The sequence below is a fragment of the Papio anubis genome, chromosome 7 (genome assembly GCF_008728515.1).
Source record: "Papio anubis isolate 15944 chromosome 7, Panubis1.0, whole genome shotgun sequence".
Classification (NCBI taxonomy): domain Eukaryota; kingdom Metazoa; phylum Chordata; class Mammalia; order Primates; family Cercopithecidae; genus Papio; species Papio anubis.
Genome location: NC_044982.1, coordinates 75,556,505 through 75,575,570, shown reverse-complemented (window position 1 = coordinate 75,575,570; position 19,066 = coordinate 75,556,505). Strand labels below are relative to the sequence as shown.

Genomic DNA, 19,066 nt, shown 5'->3' with positions numbered 1-19,066 from the left:
AATTAAAATAAATAAATAAATAAACAGCTGCATGACACTTATAACTACATATTTTCAAAATTTTAAAAAAGCACTAGGAGGAATAATAAAGGTTCAGAACCTAATAGTCTATGATCCTGAAGAAAAGAACAGCACTTACTCTATATCAAGTTATGGAGCAAAGGGAAAAGATGTCAAATTCGTTATACACTTTCAAGAAAGATTCTGACTAGGGTTTTCTCCCTGTATTGGCTGCTTGTTGTTGTTGTTGTTGTTTCTAAAAACCACTAAGCCCATACTATAGAACAATTATGTAACTCTCAATTTTCAGATCTAATAAGCATTCTAAAATTACCATTACAAAAAGCTGAAGGAAACCTGTTTTATTATTCTGCTTCTGAAGTAAAAATTGGTGGGTTTCTGATTGAGAAAGGCATTGAAACTAGGTGAAAGTCGTAACGTCCTCTAAGAGATTCTTTTTAAAAAAGACTACCCAGCAGTAGTATTTCCTAGTAGAATCTTATACTGTTGTGAGAATTGGTTTTCATTTCCTTCTTTTGCATTTTTGTATTACCAACTATCCACACTTAGGGAATCTAAGACAAGCACAAACCACACACCAAAAAGTAAAAATCCCAAAGCAGTACTGAACAGAGGGCTGAAAGGAAATAATTTGCACGAATTTAGGACAAGGAAAAGGCTCAAGAATTAATTAAAACAAAACCTTTTTTAAAAATGTGGACTAGGGTGGACATTGTGATTCACACCTGTAATCCCAGCACTTTGGGAGTCCAAGGCAGGAGGATCAGTTAAGCCCAGGAGTTTGAGACCAGCCTGGCCAACATAGCAACATCTTCTCTTTACCAAAAATTTAAAAGTTAACTGGGTGTGGCGGTGTGCGCCTGTAGTCCCAGCTACTTAAGGGGCTGAAGCAGGAGGCTCATTTGAGCCGAGGGGTCAAGGCTGCAGTGAGCCATGATTGCCAATGCACTCCAGCCTGGGTGACAGAGCAAGACCCTGTCTAAAGAAAAAAAAAGGAAAAAAAACACAAAAAACCATCACCACCACCACCACCAACCCATGGATTAACCAAAAACACATGGAAGAGGACCAAGTAAAGAGAGAAGCCATAATGACTGGAACTGATCTTATGACCTCTTATCATCAAGTATCTAGAGGGTAAACTGATTGAAAAGGTAAAGGTTACACCTAATAGTGATAATAACATAATAATGACCAATTAAATAATAAGTTAAGCACTTAGTATAGGATCATTAACAATGGACTTTTCAGCAACGTTATAGCATCATCTCTGCAAATAAACACTTTTAAAAGTAACCTCAAAAAACACATTCCCCATGGCAGCAAAAAATAAAAGTACTGAAAAAAGGCATGGTGGCACATGACAGCTACTTGGGAAGCTGAGCTGGGGGGAGAACTGCTTGAGCCCAGGACTTCGAGACCAGCCTGGGCAACACAGTGAGACTCCATCTCCAAAACTATAATAGAAAAATAAAAGTAACTAGGAAAAAAACACCAAAGATGGGCAAGAGCTTTATACAGAAAATATAAAAATTTAACAAAGGCATTAAAGACAACCTAAACGGACTAGCTGACTACTGTAAAAATATCAACTTTCACCCAAATTGACTGACAGATTTAATTTCAAATTCTGAATTTGTATGTGTAGAACCTGACAAGCTGATACTAAAATTTACCAAAAAAAAAAAAAAAAAAAAAAATTCAAATTACCTAGAACAGCCAAGACAATTACAAAGAATGAGATGGGCCAAACAGAAGGGGCTCATGCCTATAATCCTAGCACTCTGGGAGGCTGAGGAGGGCGGATTGTTTGAGACCAGGAGTTCAAGACCAGCCTGGGCAACACAGCAAAACTCTATCTCTACAAAACACAAAAATTAGACAGGCGTGGTGGGATGCACCTGTAGTCCCACCTATGTGGGAGGATCACTTGAGCCCAGGAGGTAGAGGCTGCAGTGAGCTATGATCACGCCACTGCAGTCCAACTCGGGCAACAGAGTTTCAAGAGAAGAAAAAAGAATGGGGTCATAGAATTTGCTCTACTAAACAATAAGATATATTATAACACTGCAGAAATTAAGACACTGATGATTCAGGGATAGTAAAATGTACCAAAGAAACAGAACAGAAATTCCAGAAACAAACTAAAGCATAGAAGATCACATGATTTATGAAAGATGGCAGTGCAGAACATTGAGGAAAAAAAAGGTTGCTTCAAAAATGGTGCTTAGTAACAGAGAATCCAAATGTGGGCTAAAAATGAAAATGAGGCCGGGCGTGGTGGCTCACGTCTGTAATCTCAGCACTTTGGGAGGCTGAGGTGGGCAGATCAAGAGGTCAGGAAATCGAGACCATCCTGGCTAACACAGTGAAACCCCGTCTCTACTAAAAATACAAAAAATTAGCCGGGCATGGTGGCGGGGGCACCTGTAATCCCAGCTACTTGGGAGGCTGAGGTTGGAGAATGGCGTGAACCCGGGAGGCAGAGCTTGCAGTGAGCCAAGATGGCGCCACTGCACTCCAGCCTGGGTGACAGAGCAAGACTCCGTCTCAAAAAAAAAGAAAAAGAAAAAGAAAAAAAGAAAAGGAACATCTGCCTCATACTTTCTGCCTCACACAGTTTCAGGAGGATTACAGATCTAAATATGATGGCAGAACAGTACTGCTTTTAGGATATAACAAGTATCTTCACAACTTCAGGTTAAAGGAAGATTTCTTGAAAAAGACAAAAACACTAGCCATAAAGAAAAGGATTAAAAATTCATTACAATTAAAAAATTTTTATTCAAGATAAAAGAGGAATTGGCAACCTACCCCACGCTTGTTTTTGCATAGCCCTAAAACTAAAAATGTTTTTTAAAGTATCATAAAACAAGAAACAAAGAATAGGCAACACAAACCCTTTGTGGCCCACAAAACCTAATATACTTACTTTAAAAGTCTGTCAATCTCCCATACTAATATCAGACAAAATACGCTTAAAATTTTAAAAGGGACAAGAGACAAAGAACTTTATATACAGTCATGTGCCACATGACATTTCAGTGAATGACACACTGCATATACAACAGGGGTCCCATTATGATTATAACAGAGCTGAAAAATTCCTATTACCTAGTGAAGTCGTAGAAGTCTAGAAGTCATAGCTATTCTAACATTGTAGTGGGACGCATTAGACGCATTACTCACATTTGTCCTGATGCTGTTATAAACAAATCTACTGTGTTGTCAGTGGTACAGAAGTACAATACATATAATTATGTACAGTGCTTAATACTTATAATGACAATGATGACTATTCTACAGTTGATTTACTATATGTTTTTGTTTTGAGACACCCAGACTGGGTTGTAGTGTGCAGTCAAAGGTCACTGTACCCTCTAAGTCCTAGGCTCAGGTGATCCTCCCGCTTCAGCTTAAGGCTCGGGCCACCAGCCAGGCTAATTTTTTAGAAATTACTTTTGTAGAGAAGGGTGTTGCTTTGTTGCCCAGGCTGGCCTTGAACTCCTGGCCTCAAGTGGTCCTCTCACCTTAGCCTTCCAAGTTGCTGAGATTACAGGTGTGAGCCATCATGCCTGGTTCTATCGTTATTTTAGAGTATATTCCTACCTATAAAAAGAAAAGTTAACTGCAAAAGTGCCTCAGGCAGGTCCTTCAGGAAGTATTCCAGAAGAAGATATTGTTGTCACGGAAGATGACAGTTCCATGTGTGTTACTGCCTTTGAAGACCTTCCAGTGGGACAAGATGTGGAGGTAGAAGACAATGATACTAACCCAGGCCTTCCTAGGCCTTACATAGGCATAGATTAATATGTCTGTTTGTGTCTTCATTTCTAACAAAAAAAGTTTAAAACGTAAAAATAAATTAAAATTTTAAAAACTAGAAGAAAGCTAATAGAATAAGGATAAAAAGAAAACATTTTTATATAGCTGTACAATGTGCTTGTTTTAAACTAAGTGTTATTACAAAAGAGCTAAAATGCTGAAAAAATTAAAATGTATGAAGTAAAATAATTATGGTAAGCTAATTTATCATTGAAGAAAAATATTTCACATAAATTTAGTAAAGTCTAAGTGTACAATGTTTATAAAATCTACGGGAGAGACAATAATGCCACAGGCCTACAAATTCACTCACCACTCACTCACTGACTCAACCAGAGCAATTTCCAATCCTAAAAGCTCCATTCATGGTCAGTGCCCTATACAGTCGTACCATTTTTTATCTTTCTTTTTTCTGAGACAGGGCCTCACTCTGTCATCCAGGCTACAGTGCAGTGGCACGATCACAGTTCACTGCAGCCTCAACCTCTCTAAGTTCAGGTGATCCTCCCATCTCAGCTTCCCGAGCAGCTGGAACCACAAGTATCTACTACACAACTGGCTAACTTTTCTATTTTTTTGTAAAGATGGGGTTTCACCACGTCACCCAGGCTGGGCTCAAACTCCTGGCCTCAAGCAATCCTCCCTCCTCAGCCTCCCAGAGTACTAGGATTACAGGTGTGAGCGACAGCACCTGGCCCCAATTTTTTACTATACCTTTTCTATGTTTAGATACACAAATAAATACCACTGTGTTACAACTGCCTATAGTATTCAGTACAGTAACATGCTATACAGGTTTGTGGTCTCAGAACAATAAGCTATACCATATAGCCCAAGTGCAGGCTACATTATCTAGTTTGTGTAAGCATATTCTGTGATGTTCACGAGATGAAATCACCTGATACATTTCTCAAAACGTATTCTTGTCATTAAGTGACACGACTATACTAATAATGACAAGAAGATATTACAGCTATAAACACACACACATCTAGTAACAGATCACCAAAACATATGAAGTGAAAACTGACAGAATAGAAGGGAGAATAGACAACAGTAGTTGGAGATTCAATACCCCACTGTAAATAATGGATAGAACCACCAGACAAACGGTAAGGAAGAAAACAGGATCTGAACAACACAACAAATCAGCTCTAACAAACATATGCAGAACACTTCACCCAACAAAAAAATACACATCTTAAGTGCACACGGGACAGTCTCCAGAATAGACCATGTAAGCTGAGTCACAAGTTAAGTCTCAATAACTTTTTTATTTTTTTGAAACAGGGTCTCATTCTGTCACTCAGGCTGGAGTGCAGTGGTGCAATCTCAACTCACTGCAACCTCCATCTCCTGGGTTCAAGTGATTCTCCTGCCTCAGTCTCCTGAGTAGCTGGGACTACAGGCGCGCGCCACTAAACCCAGCTAATTCTTGTATTTTTTGGTAAAGACAGGGTTTCACCATGCTGGCCAAGCTGGTCTCGAACTCCTGACCTCAAGTGATCTGCCCACCTTGGCCTCCCAAAGTGCTGGGATTACAGGTATTAGCCACCATGCTCAGCCAAGTCTCAATAACTTTAAAAAGACAGATATCAAAGTTTCTTCTCTGACCACAAAAAGATCAAGTTAGAAATCAATAACAAAAGAAAACTGGAAATTCACAAGTTTGTGGAAATTAAACAACATACTCTTAACCAATGGATCAAAGAAGAAAAATCAGGTAACAGAAACAAATGAAAACAAACACAGGACATACCAAAACTTAGAGGATGCAATGTAAGCAGTGTTCAGGAGGAAATTTATAGATATAAATGCTTACATTAAAAAACAAGAAAAGAGCCAGGTGCGGTGGCTCATGCCTGTAATACCAACACTTTGAGAGGCCGAGGCAGGCGGATCACTTGAGGTCAGGAGTTCGAGACCAACCTGGCCAACATGGCGAAACCCCATCTCTAGTAAAAATACAAAAATTAGGCAGGTGTGGTGGTGCGCATCTGTAGTCCCAGCTATTCGGGAGGGTGAAGCATGAGAATCACTTGAACCTGGGAGGCGGAGGTTGCAGTAAGCTGGCAATAGAGCGAGTCTCCGTCTAAAAAAGAAAAACAAAAAACAAAAAACTATACACAAGAAAAGACAGGGTATAGGAGCTGGGATTTGAAGCCAGTTGGATTATGAGGGTTTTGTTGCTCTTGGGAGATTCTTCTAGCAATTTCCATACCAACCAACACAGATGTTTCTCTTTCTTCATATGATGATCAGGGATCCAAATGCATCCAAAAAGCTAAAGAGGCACCATTTGTCCCCCATTGGAACAGCAGGTTTTGCAGCAATTGTTGCAGTGGATATACAAATTGAAGAGCAGGAGAAATATTAAAATGTCCCTTCACCTGATCCACATGCATGTGGCAGCCCAAGGTTTTGTGGTGGGAACAATGACGGCTGGTGTGAGCTATTCCATGCATTGAGAATTCTGGGCAAAACCTAAGCCTTAAAAGAAGAGATGCAGGCTGGGCACAGTGGCTCACACCTGTAATCCCAGCACTTTGGGAGTGTGAGGGGGGCGGATCACCTGAGGTCAGGAGTTTGAGACCAGCCTGGCTAATAGGGTGAAACCCCGTCTCTACTAAAAAATACAAAAATTAGTCAGTTGTGGGGGTGCGCACCTGTAATCCCAAGAACTCCAGAGGCTGAGGCAGGAGAATCACTTGAACTCAGAGGTGAAGGTTGCAGTGAGCCAAGATTGCACCACTGCACTCCAGCCAGCGCACAACAGGGAAAGGTCCCATCTCAAAAAACAAACAAACAAACAAACAAAAAAACAAAGAGAGTCTTGGTCTTGGTGCTGTCTTGGTCTTCGTCTTATTGGAGGAGCTTGCTCTAGTCAGACACGTCATTATTGAGGTTAAGTGTTCACATAGAAAACACATTATTTGATGGAATTCAGATGATAACACACTATTTTAAGTATTGATTTTCTTTCCTGCAGGCTTGATTTGCTTGGTGACCAAATTACTAGTCACTAGTTCACTAGTGAACTAGGTCATTCAGAGGAAGCAAGTTAACAGAAAAGAAATATGTCACCTAATGCACTTGACTATGTAAAAATATCCACCTTCTTAAACTGTTACAGTGAAATTAGTTCTAAAGAAGACAGGAGGCCAATCCAGAAGTACTCCCAGTTTGCTGCAGAAGCCCACATGCTTTGGATGTTATATAGAGTCCTATTTACCCCAGTTAATATACTTTCTTATGCCTGCCTAGTAGACTGGTGGGCTCCTTAAGTGCATGGGGGTGCAGTGGTTTATGTCTGTAATCTCAGCACTTTAGGAGACTAAGGCAGAAGGGTCACTTGAGGCCAGGAGTTCAAGACCAGCCTGGGCAACAGAGCAAGACCCATCTCTAAAAAAAAACAAAAAGAGGCCAGGAGCGGTGGCTCACACCTGTAATCCCAGCACTCTGGGAGGCTGAGGCAGGTGGATCACCTGAGGTCAGGAGTTCGAGACCAGCCTGGCCAACATCATGAAACCCCATCTCTACTAAAAAATTAACCAGGCATAGTGGTGGCAGGCATCTGTAATCCAACTACTCAGGAAGCTGAGGAACGAGAATCACTTATACCAGCCTGGGTGACAAGAGTGAAACTCCATCTCAAAAAAAAACCAACAAACAAAAAAGTGCATGGGGCCAGACATCTGTAAACCCAGTGCTTTGGGATGCTGTGTGTTAGATATGAGTTCTAAATTTATTTTCGAAGAATATGTCAGTATGTTCACTTCTTTCTTTGCCTTCTACTTTTAAACTTAACTTCCTCATAAAGCATCTTTTTCGATTACCTACTCCACCCTGACTCACCTGCTCCACTCTACATTCCAGTCACCTGCTCCTCCCTAACTCATTCCCATTACCTGCTACCTGCTCTGCCTTGACCCCCGCCAAAGCACTCACCCCATCATTCTTTTTAAATTAGACAATCGGAATTAGTTTAGCCTGTGCGGTCTAACCCTAACCAACAGGGGAACAACACAGCAGCAAGGGGTCACATGCGTCAGGGATAAGAACCCCTTCCTCTCCGTTGTCCAAGTGTATGCTCATCATTCTTCCATCTGTAATGGCGCACCCTTCTATATAGAAGTAACTTGCCTTGCTGAGAATTCAAAAGGAAATTTTATATTTGAGTGCTGCTTCTTTTTGCAGCACCAAAACTTTATATATAACAATTTGGGGGTTCATCTAGGATTACATTCCCCTCTGGGGACAGTCTCTGGTTCTCTCTCATGAGGAGGTGCACCCTCCCTATTGTGGCAGCCTCAGGGATGAGATATCAAGACCCAGCCAGTGTGAGGAATAACCCAAGCTCTCAGCAATGCCAGGGGTGGGGTCGGGTGGGGTGGGGTGGGGCAGCGTGGGACTGGCCAGCAACCTAGCTTAAAGGATCCTCACATACTGCAGCTACAACTCTGTGCACAGGCCAAGGAAGGAGAAGGTAGGAGCTGGTAAAGTACTTCCTTTGTGGTCAAATTCTGGAGGGCTAAATGTGTGTGTGTGTGAATGATCATCAACAACCCTGCTTGCGGTGTTGTGTGGATGGTGACAAGTCCTACTGCTGAATGAAGTGAGTGGGTCCTCTCCGCGGTTCTGTAGCTACCTTATATGGCTTAGAGCAGATCCTGCCATGGGATTTATACCACCACGCCAACACTAAGAGGGGCCTAATTCTCCCTTAAGGGAGCAGCCAGAGAGGACAGCATGAGTGGGAAGTGTGCAAAGGACCTTCAGAGGGGGAAAGGGGGGAAACAGGTCAACCTCCCAGGACAAGCAAGACAAGACACTCCCTGGTTTGAGGGATTGAGCCTTCCGGGACATGCAAGACGAGACATCCCTGGTGTTAAGGGGTTGAACCTTCCACTAATTTCAAGGGTTGAATCTGACATAACCCCCTGACTTTTCCTTTCTTCTTGGGGGAAGACAGAGTAGCTCTACTCCTGCAGGTCCCTACCCTAGAGGCAGAGAGAGAGACAGAGAGAGGGGAAAGACAGGGAGAGAGGTTGGAGGAAGAGAGGCAGAGAGACAAAGATGGAGTCAGAGAGAAAGACAAAGTCAAAAAGAGAAAGAGAAAAATAGAAGCAGTAAAGAAAAAACATTCCTTTAAGAGCCAGGGTAAATTTAAAACCTACAGTTAATAATTGAAGGTCTTCTCCGGGACCCTATAACAAACTCCAATACCACCTCACTGTCAGTAGCCAGAAAGGGCTGAGGGCGTAGCCAGAAAGCACTGAGGCCACTGACAACCCACGGCCTTCCTATCAAAAATCCTTAACCTGGTAACCCGCAGATGGCCCAAATGCATTCAATCTGTAGCGGCAACTGCTTTGCTAACAGAAGAAGGTAGAAAAAGAACTTTTACAGGAAACCTCACTGTGAGCACACCTCACCGGTTCAGAACTATCCTAAGTCAAAAAGCAAAAAGGTAGTTTACTAACTCAAAAATCTTAAAGCATAGGGCTATTCTGTTAGAAAAAGATGATTTATCATTAACCACTGAAAATTCCCTTAACCCAGCAGGTTTCCTAACAGGGGATTTAAATCTTTACCATACAAAGGTCCGACCAGACCTAGGAGGAAGCCCCTTCAGGAGAGGAAGACAGATGGTTCCTCCTGGGTGACTGGGGAGTGGGGAACAACAACAACAACAACGGTACTCAGTAATTGACAGGGAAACTCTTGTAGAAGCAGAGTTAGGAAAACTGCCTAATAATTGGTCTGCTCAAACATGTGAGCTGTTTGCACTCAGCCAAGCCTTAAAGTACTTACAAAACCAGGAAGGAACCATCAATTTACTTAGAACCATCAATTCTAAGTAAATTTGGACTAAACGGGGTCTTATTAATAGCACAGAATAACTGAAATCCCAAACTTAGAAGGTTTTCAACAAAAGTCAAGTTTGCTAAAAGTTAACAGTGTAACATGTATTATCCTAACTTCTAATCTTATGGCCTTAGTCTACTCTACAGACATGAACAAACTTCACTTCAGAAAAGAATGATTACCATCTTCAAAAATAAAAAAGTGAGGGGGGGAATTTATGTAAAAAGAATGTTATATTGTAAATTCCTGTCCTGTCCTAAAATAAATTAACTGGTTGTTTAAAAAAAAAAAAAAAAGCTGGGCGTGGCGGCTCACACCTGTAATCCCAGCACGTTGGGAGACCAAGGTGGGCAGATCATGAGGTCAGAAGATTGAGACTGTCCTAGCTAACACAGTGAAACCCCGTCTCTACTAAAAATACAAAAATTAGCCGGGCATGGTGGCGGGTGCCTGTAGCCCCAGCTACTCCAAAGGCTGAGGAAGGGGAATGGCGTGAACCCAGGAGGCGGAGCTTGCAGTGAGCCGAGATGGTGCCATTGTACTCCAGCCTGGGCAACAGAGGGAGACTCTGTCTTCAAAAAAAAAAAAAGAAAAAAAAAAAAGGATGTTTGTGACATGTCAGAAAGGTGAGGCATGGAGGCATGTCGCAGAATTATCTGTGAAAGTCATGGGGAAAAAAAGGTTATAAAAGGAAATTTATGCAAGAAATGTATAATTTAAAAGTAATTAAGCCTCCTAAATGTAAAATGATTGAAGAAACAGTTTATGTGCAAAGTGTGTGTAAGGAAAGTAAAATATACTTTTGGTAAAAAGATTATAAGGAGGCATGAGAATATAAATTTTTACCTACATTAAAAGGTTAAAAATATATATATTTTGTTTCAAAGGTTTAAGCAAGTTTTAAAACGTTAATTGTAAAGGAAATTCTGTGTGTAAACATTAGTTAAAGAGGTATCATCCAGTTTTTCTGTGAACTGGATATTAAAATAAAAGCATAACTTTAGGAGGCCAAGACGGGCGGATCATGAGGTCAGGAGATCGAGACCATCCTGGCTAACATGGTGAAACCCCGTCTCTACTAAAATATACAAAAAACTAGCCAGGCGTGGTGGCGGGCGCCTGTAGTCCCAGCTACTCGGGAGGCTGAGGCAGGAGAATGGCATAAACCCGGGAGGCGGAGCTTGCAGTGAGCTGAGATCCAGCCACTGCACCCAGCCTGGGCAGAGACTCCGTCTCAAAAAAATAAATAAATAAAAAATAAAAGCATAACAGGTTTTTCTTAAAGCACTAACCTGCTCTTTAACAAAAATTATAAAAAAGGTTAAAAAGAGTCTATAAGACGGGCGCAGTGGCTCACGCCTGTAATCCCAGCACTTTGGGAGGCCGAGGCAGGCGAATCATGAGGTCAGGAGATCGAGACCATCCTGGCTAACTCGGTGAAACCCCATCTCTACTGAAAATACAAAAAAAGCCGGGTGTGGTGGCAGGCGCTGTAGTCCCAGCTACTCGGGAGGCTGAGGCAGGAGAATGGTGTGAACCTGGGAGCCGGAGCTTGCAGTGAGCCAGAGCTTGCAGTGAGCTGAGATTGCGCCACTGCACTCCAGCCTGGGCCACAGAGCGAGACTCTGTCTCCAAAAAAAAAAAAGTCTATAAAAATCTTTTACGGTCATAGGGCCGGGCGGTGGCTCAGCTCGTAATCCCAGCACTTTGGGAGGCTGGAGATGGGCTGGATCACTTCAGGTCAGGAGATCAGACCATCCCACACGGTGAAACCCCGCCTCTACTAAAAATACAAAAACCAGTCATGGTGGCAGGTGCCTGTAGTCCCAGCTACCGGGAGGCTGAGGCAGGAGAATGGCGTGAACCCGGAGGCGGAGCTAGTGAGCTGGAGATCCGCCACTGTACTCCAGCCTGGGCGGGCAGAGCAAGACTGCCTCAAAAAAAAAAAAATTCACGGTCAGACATTAAAAATTGGATAAATATGTCTACAAGGTTTTATTAAAATTAACATTAATAACACACTAATATAAAGGTGAAATTCAGCTTATCTGGTATAAAAATCATACAGGAAGCATTGTTAAATATAAAATGGTTGTTTGGCTTTCTTTGGTCTAAAAAGTAATAAAAATAGGTGCTATAGGAAATTTCTTAGAAGGCACCAAAGACTATAAAGTCCACTGTTGATGTCCCCACATTTAAAGCAAAAGGTCAATTTCTTAGAAATTATATACTTGGTTTATCTTCCACTTTCCTTTCCCTCAAAACTAAAGGGTGGCACAGGTACCACCCCTAGAATTTCCAGTAGACCAGCACCAGCCTGAAGATCACCTTCTCATGAAAGGGTGGAAAGAAGGAAAACTCGAGCCAGCCTGGGAAGGACCCTACCTTGTGCTGCTAACCACCGAGACTGCTGTTCGCATAGCAAAAAAAGGGATGGACTCATCACACCCAGGTCAAGGCACCACTCCTTCCAATGTTGTGGACTACAGTCCCAGGGGAAAACCCTACCAAACTAAAGCTAAGAAAAATTTAACTTTTTCATCTATTCTATTACTCTTTCTTCTTTTCTCGCTCTATTGCTGACCTTCTAGTTATTAACATAACCAAGTCAATTTCACCTCAAACTACTGCATTTGATGCTTGCCTTGTTATACACTGTGGGGACCTGCCAAGTCAAAGACAGCTCTCTACTTCAGAAAAGTACCTCTGTCCATCCTGACTCTCCTCAGAATGGGCATTAGTAAATTGGGACCTTTTAATCCAGGGAGATTTCAATAAAGACCCGAGTGTCAACCAGGAGCCTTGCCCCTGATATAGAGCTTTTATGCTGTAGCTAGTCCAACGTTCTATGGACCACTAAAGAGCAAAGATAGACTGCCCTAACCAGTTTTTGTAACTTCCTAAAACCACACATTCATTTTACTACAGGGACAGCCTCCCTCAACTGTCAGCTAAACCAGTGTAACCCTATACAGGCTATTATTTCAATCCCCCAAAGTTCTCCCCCTTTTCTAAGCCTGTTCCCTTCTTTACACCAGCTTTATGGTATAGGGGCTGAGGTTTCAAGGACAGACCCTATTGGATTCTTTAAAATGCGTTTCTTGGATACCCCGCCACCTGCACCGGCCTCTAAGCCTTTTTCCAAAACCTCTCACAGAACCATTGTTCCTCCTCCATCTTACGACAAGGCCAAGACAGCGAAGGTAAAAGTTAAAGACTTAAAACAAACTTTGGCAATTGAGACAAGATACCAAGATATACATACCTGGTTGGAATGGATCAAATATTCCAACCGCACATTAAACAAAAGCAATTGTTACGTTTGTGCGCACAGCAGGCCAGAGGCCCAGACTGTCCCCTTTCCAGTAAGGTGGTCCTCCAGTCAACCAGGCATGGGCTGCATGGTAGCTCTTTTCCAGGATTCTACAGCCTGGAGTAATAAGTCTTGCCAAGCTCTCTCTCTGGTATATCCCGAAATCTGGCACCCCGCGGGTCAGCCCCCGAGGGCCATCCAGTCTCCATCTCCCAACACTAAGTTCACTTTGTGTCTCTCACAACAGGGAGGAAATTCAGCGTTCCTTGGAGACCTGAAGGGATGCAGTGAGCTTACGAATTTTCAAGAGCTTATCAATCAGTCAGCCCTTGTTCATCCCCAAGCGGATGTGTGGTGGTATTGTGGTGGACCTTTACTGGACACTCTGCCAAATAACTGGAATGGCACTTGTGCTTTAGTCCAATTGGCTATCCCTTTCACCCTACCATTTCATCAACCAGAGAAAGGAAAAATAAGACATCGTAAAGCGAGAGAAGCCCCTTACAGCTCTTTCAATGCTCACGTCTATTTAGATACAATTAAAGTCCCATGGGGAATACCAGATCAATTTAAAGCCCAAAATCAAATAGCTGCAAGATTTGATTCAATATTTTGGTGGGTGACAAAAAGGTAGACTGGATAAACTACATCTATTACAACCAACAGCGATTTATTAACTACACTAGAGATGCTGTTAAAGGAATACCTGAACAATTAGGGGCTACTAGCTAGATGGCTTAGGAAAATAGGATAGCCTTAGACACGATAGTAGCAGAAAGAGGAGGAGTTTGCATCATGATTAAAACTCAATGTTTTACCTTCATCCCAAACAGCACCGCCCCTAATAAAGTATAACAAAAGCATTCCAAGGTCTGACTGCTCTATCCAATGAGTTAGACAGCAACTCAGGGGTAAATGATCCCTTTACAGGATGGCTAAAAAAAGTAGTTTGGTAAATGGAAAGGAATAATAGCCTCAATTCTTCCCTTGCAGCTATAATAGGTGTACTTATTCTTGTCAGGTGCTGTGTCATACCATGCATCCGTAAGCTGATGCAGAGGCTCATAAAAACGGCACTTACTAAAACCTCCCTTAACTACCCTCCACCTTATCCAGAAAAGCTGCTTCTTTTAGAAAGTCAAGCAAAACAACTAAGCAAAGACATTTAAAAAAAAAAAAAGTTTGAAAAGAAAGCTGTAAGGAAACACCAAGGGGAGGGATTGTTAGATATGAGTCCTAAATATCTTTTCAAAGAATGTGTCAGTATGTTCAATTCTTTGCCTTCTACTTTTAAACTTCCTCATAAAGCAATCTTTTTCGATTAACTAAGTCCACCCTGACTCATTCCAATTACCTACTCCACCCTGACTCACCTACTTCACTCTACACTCCAATCACTTGCTCCACTCTAACTCATTCCAATTACCTGCTACCTGCTCTGTCCTGACCCCCGCCAAAGCACTCACCCCATCATTCTCTTTAAATTAGCCAACCGGAATTAGTTTAGCCTGTGCAGTCTAACCCTAGCCAACAGGGGAATGACACAGCAGCAAGGGGCCACATGCGTCAGGGATAAGAACCCCTTCCTCTCCCTTGTCCAAGTGTGTGCTCACCATTGTTCCATCTGTAAGGGCACACTCTTCTATATAGAAGTAACTTGCCTTGCTGAGAAAAAGAAAATTTTATATTTGAGTGCTATTTCTTTTGTAGCACCAAAACTTTATAACTGAGGCAGGAGGATCACTTGAGGCCAGGAGTTAGAGACCAGTCTAGGCAACATGGCAGGACCCCATCTCTATAAAAAAGTTAAAAAAAAAAAAAAAAATTAGCTGGGCATGGTGGTGCACACCTGGAGTCCCAGCTACTTGGGAGGCTGAGTGGGGAGGACAGCTTGAGCCCAAGAGTTTGATGTTACAATGAGCTATGATTACGCCACACTCCAGCTGGGCAAAAGAGCAAGACCCTATCTCTATTAACTTGTAATGGAGTGTAACTTTTAACGCCTCCCACAACGAAAAGTGTGTCTAAATTGAACTTACAGCAAACAACAGAGCTACATAATATTTATTTCAGAATCACAATTGGAAAGATTAGGCCGGGCACGCGCTCACGCCTGTAATCCTAACACTTTGGGAAGACAAGGTTAGTGGATCACCTGAGGTCAGGAATGCGACATCAGCCTGGCCAACATGGTGAAACCCTATCTCTACAAAAAATACAAAAATCGGCTAGGTGTGGTGGCACGTGCCTGTAATCCCAGTCACTCAAGAGGGTGAGGCAGGAGAATCACTTGAACCCGGGAGGCGGAGGTTACAGTGAGCTGAGATTAGACCACTGCACTCCAGTCTGGGTGACAAAGTGAGACTGTCTCAAAAAAAATTTTTTTAATTGTAAAGATTAGAATAACTTAATTATGGATTCCAGTTTAGCTCTTTTGTAACTGCAGAATTGTATTTTGCTACAGTTCTATTAGAATATTTTAAAATGTCATCTTGAAATACATATATATTTTTAAGCCTTGATACAACGATAAAAGAACACTATTAAGATGTGTACATTATGTTTATTTTCTCTGTAAGAATTCATACATTTTAAACTAAAATTATCTATAATGGAAGTGATTAATGATTTATGAGCAAGTTGGTTTTGCCAGACATTATATACAAACTTTGATACACTACAGAATGCTTTTACACTTACGAAATTCTCGTCTAACCTGAACTTACATTCCACAGTGAGAACAACTGATGTGTTGTTAGTAAAGTGAACACACCAAAAACAATAGTAAGTAAAAAACAAGATGATCTCAAACAACTTACAACTTAAACTAGAAAATGAACAAACTAAACCAAAAGCCAGTAGAAGGAAATAAAGATTGGAGCAGAGACCAATGAAAGAGAACAGAAAAAAAAAAAATTATTGAAAGCAAAAGTCCGATCTTCGAAAAGATTAAAAAACTGACAACCCTTTAGCTGGGGGGGAGGGGAGAGAAGGGGACAAAGAGAGAAAGAGAGAAGAGAGATGGAGGGAGGGAGAAAGAGGAGAGACTCAAATTACTAAAATCAGATATTAAAGTTAAATTGGGAACCACCAATTCCACACAAATAACTCTTCCAACAAAGAAAAGCCCTGAATCTGATAGCTTCGCTAGTGAATTCCACCAGCATAACTAACACCAATCTTTCTCCAACTTTTCCAGAAATTTGAAGAGAAGGGAATACTACCCAACTCATTCTATGAGGCCAGCACTGCCCCTGATAACCAAAGGCAGACAAAGACACTAAAGAAACCATAGACCAATCAACATCCCTTATGAACACTGATACTAAAATTTTCAACGAAATACTAGCAAACTGAATTCAGCAGCATATTAAAAGAATTACATGACCAAGAAGGATTTATTCCTGTAATGAAAATATAATTCAACATGAAAATCAATCAACGTAAGAAAGTACACTAACAGAATGAAGGAAAAAGTCATGATTATCTCAGTGCAGAAAAAGCAATGGACAGAATTCTACACCCTTTCATGATAACACTCCACACACAAGAAACAGAAGAAAATTACCTCATCATAATAAAAGCCATATATGAAAAACCTACAGCAAACATAGTCAATGATGAAAGACTGAAAGCTTTTTCTCTAAGATCAGGAACAAAGCAAGGAAATCCACTTTCACACTTCTATTCAATATAGTACTAGAATTCCCATCAATTAGGAAACAGAATAAAAGGCAACCCAATTGGAAAGAAAGAAATAAAATTATGTTCACCGGTATGATGTAGGAACTCAAAAGATTCCATAATAATCTATGAGAATAAATGAATCCAGCAAAGTACAGAATACAAAATCAACACAGAAAAATCAGTTTCATTTTTATACACTAACAATGAACAATCTGAAAAGGTAATTAAGAAAACAATTCCATTCACAATAGCATCAAAAAGAGTAGGAATTAACCAAGGATGTGAAACACTTACATAATGAAAACTATAAAACAATGCTGCAAGAAATTAAGACATAAATAAATGGAAGCACATCTCATGTTAATGGATTACAAGACTTAATACTGTGAAAATGTCAATACCCAAAGCAATCTACAGATTCAATGCAGTCCTTATCAAAATCCCAACTTTATTTCTGCAGAAAATAGAAAAATCCATCACAAAATTCACATGGAATCTCAAGGAACCCCCAATAGCATAACTACAAGGAAAGAAAAGAAAAGAAAAGAAAAGAAAACCTTGAAAATGATGAATAAATAAAACAAATATTTGTCAGGTGCTGTAGCACACGCCTGTAGTCCCAGCTACTCAGGGGGCTGAGGCAGGATGATCACTTGAGCCTGGGGGGAGTAGAAGCTACAATGAGCTGACGTTGCGCCACTACACTCCAGCCTGGGTGACAGAGTAAGACTGTCTTAAAATAAGTAACAATGTCTTAAAACAAAAATAAACAAACAAACAGGAGGAAACACTTCATTGCCAAAAACTGCTAACAAAGTGAGCACATGCTGTTGGAAAAATGGCACAGACTTGCTTGACATAGAGTTACCACAAACCTTCAAATTGTAAAAAACTCGTATCAGCACAGTGCACTAATGTGAAGTATGCCTACACTATGAGGTGCCTGCGCTGCCTGTGAAGCTATACAATATTATGTGAAAGGTGACTTCATTCAGCAGTCCCACTACTGGTTATCTACCCAGACGAAAAGAAATCATTATATGAAAAAGACACTTATACACGCATGCTTACAGCAGCACAATTCACAACTGCAAAAATATGGAACCAGCCTAAATGCCCATCAACCAACGAGTGGATAAAGAAAATGTGATATACCATGGTATACTACTCAGCCATAAGAAGGAATGAAATAAAGGCATTTGCAGCAATCTGGATGCAGCTGGAGAGACCATTGTTCTAAATGAAGCAACTCAGGAATGGAAAACCAAACATTATACATTCTCATAACTGGGAGCCAAGCTATGGGGATGCAAAGACCTAAGAATGATATAATGAGCTTTGCGGACTTGAGAGGAAAAATGGGAGGTGGGTGAGGAATAAAAGACTACACAATGGGTACAGTGTACACTGCTCAGATGACAGGTGCACCAAAATCTCAGAAATCACCAAAAAGAACTTTTCCATGCAACCAAACGCAACCTATTCTCCCAAATCTACTGAGAAAGAAAGAAGAAAGAAAAAAAGAGAGACAGAGAGAAAGACAGAAAGAAAGAAAAGAAAAGAAAACAGAACAGAACAGGAAGGAAAGAAAGGCAAGAAAGCAGACTTGAAGCCTGGGCAATATAGCAAGACTGCATGTCTACAAAACTTTTATTTAAAAAATTAGCCAGGTGTGGCAGCACAGGCCTCTAGTCTCAGCTATTTGGGAAGCTGATGTGAGAAGACCACTTGAACCGAGGAGATCAAGGCTACATTGTGCCATTGCACTCCAGTCTGGGTGACAGAGAGAGACCCTGGCTCTTTAAAAAAAAAAAAAAAAAGTGGACTTGAATTAGTTGTAAATGTATTTTAGAAGTTCTAGGATAACTACCAAACGAAAAATTTTAAAACTATAGTTCATATGCTAAGAGAGCAGAGAAAATGCAGTCATACAAAATTCTCAAACCAGAGAAGGCAGAAAAAGAGGATTATAAACAAAGAACAAGTGCAAAAATAGAAAAGAGTTACGGACATGGTACTAACCCAACTACATCAATAATCACTTTAAATGTGAATTATTTAAATAAACCAATCAAAAAAGACTGTTGTAGTGAATTAAAAAAATAAAATGCCAGGCAGGTTGCCTACAATAAATTTTATTTAAGTACAAACACAGAAAATGACAAAAAGTAAACGGATGGGGAGTTATACCATGGGAACATTAATTTTTTAGAAGTGGGAATAGTTACATTAATTTCAGACAAAGCAGACTTCAGAACAAGGAAAATAATCCAGGATAAAGAGGGATGTTACATAATGATAAAGAGGTCAATTCTCCAAGAACAAAACAACCCTTTAGGGTGTCAAAATAGG

At 40.9% G+C, this 19,066-nt stretch overlaps 1 protein-coding gene and 1 pseudogene across 5 annotated transcripts in view; one reads left to right on the top strand and one right to left on the bottom strand.

Moving 5' to 3' along the window:
* Nucleotides 1-19,066, bottom strand: part of STRN3 (striatin 3) — a 139,310-nt gene that overhangs the window by 67,695 nt on the left and 52,549 nt on the right. The window lies entirely within an intron of this gene.
* LOC108586628 lies at nt 1,112-6,869 on the top strand (annotated as a pseudogene).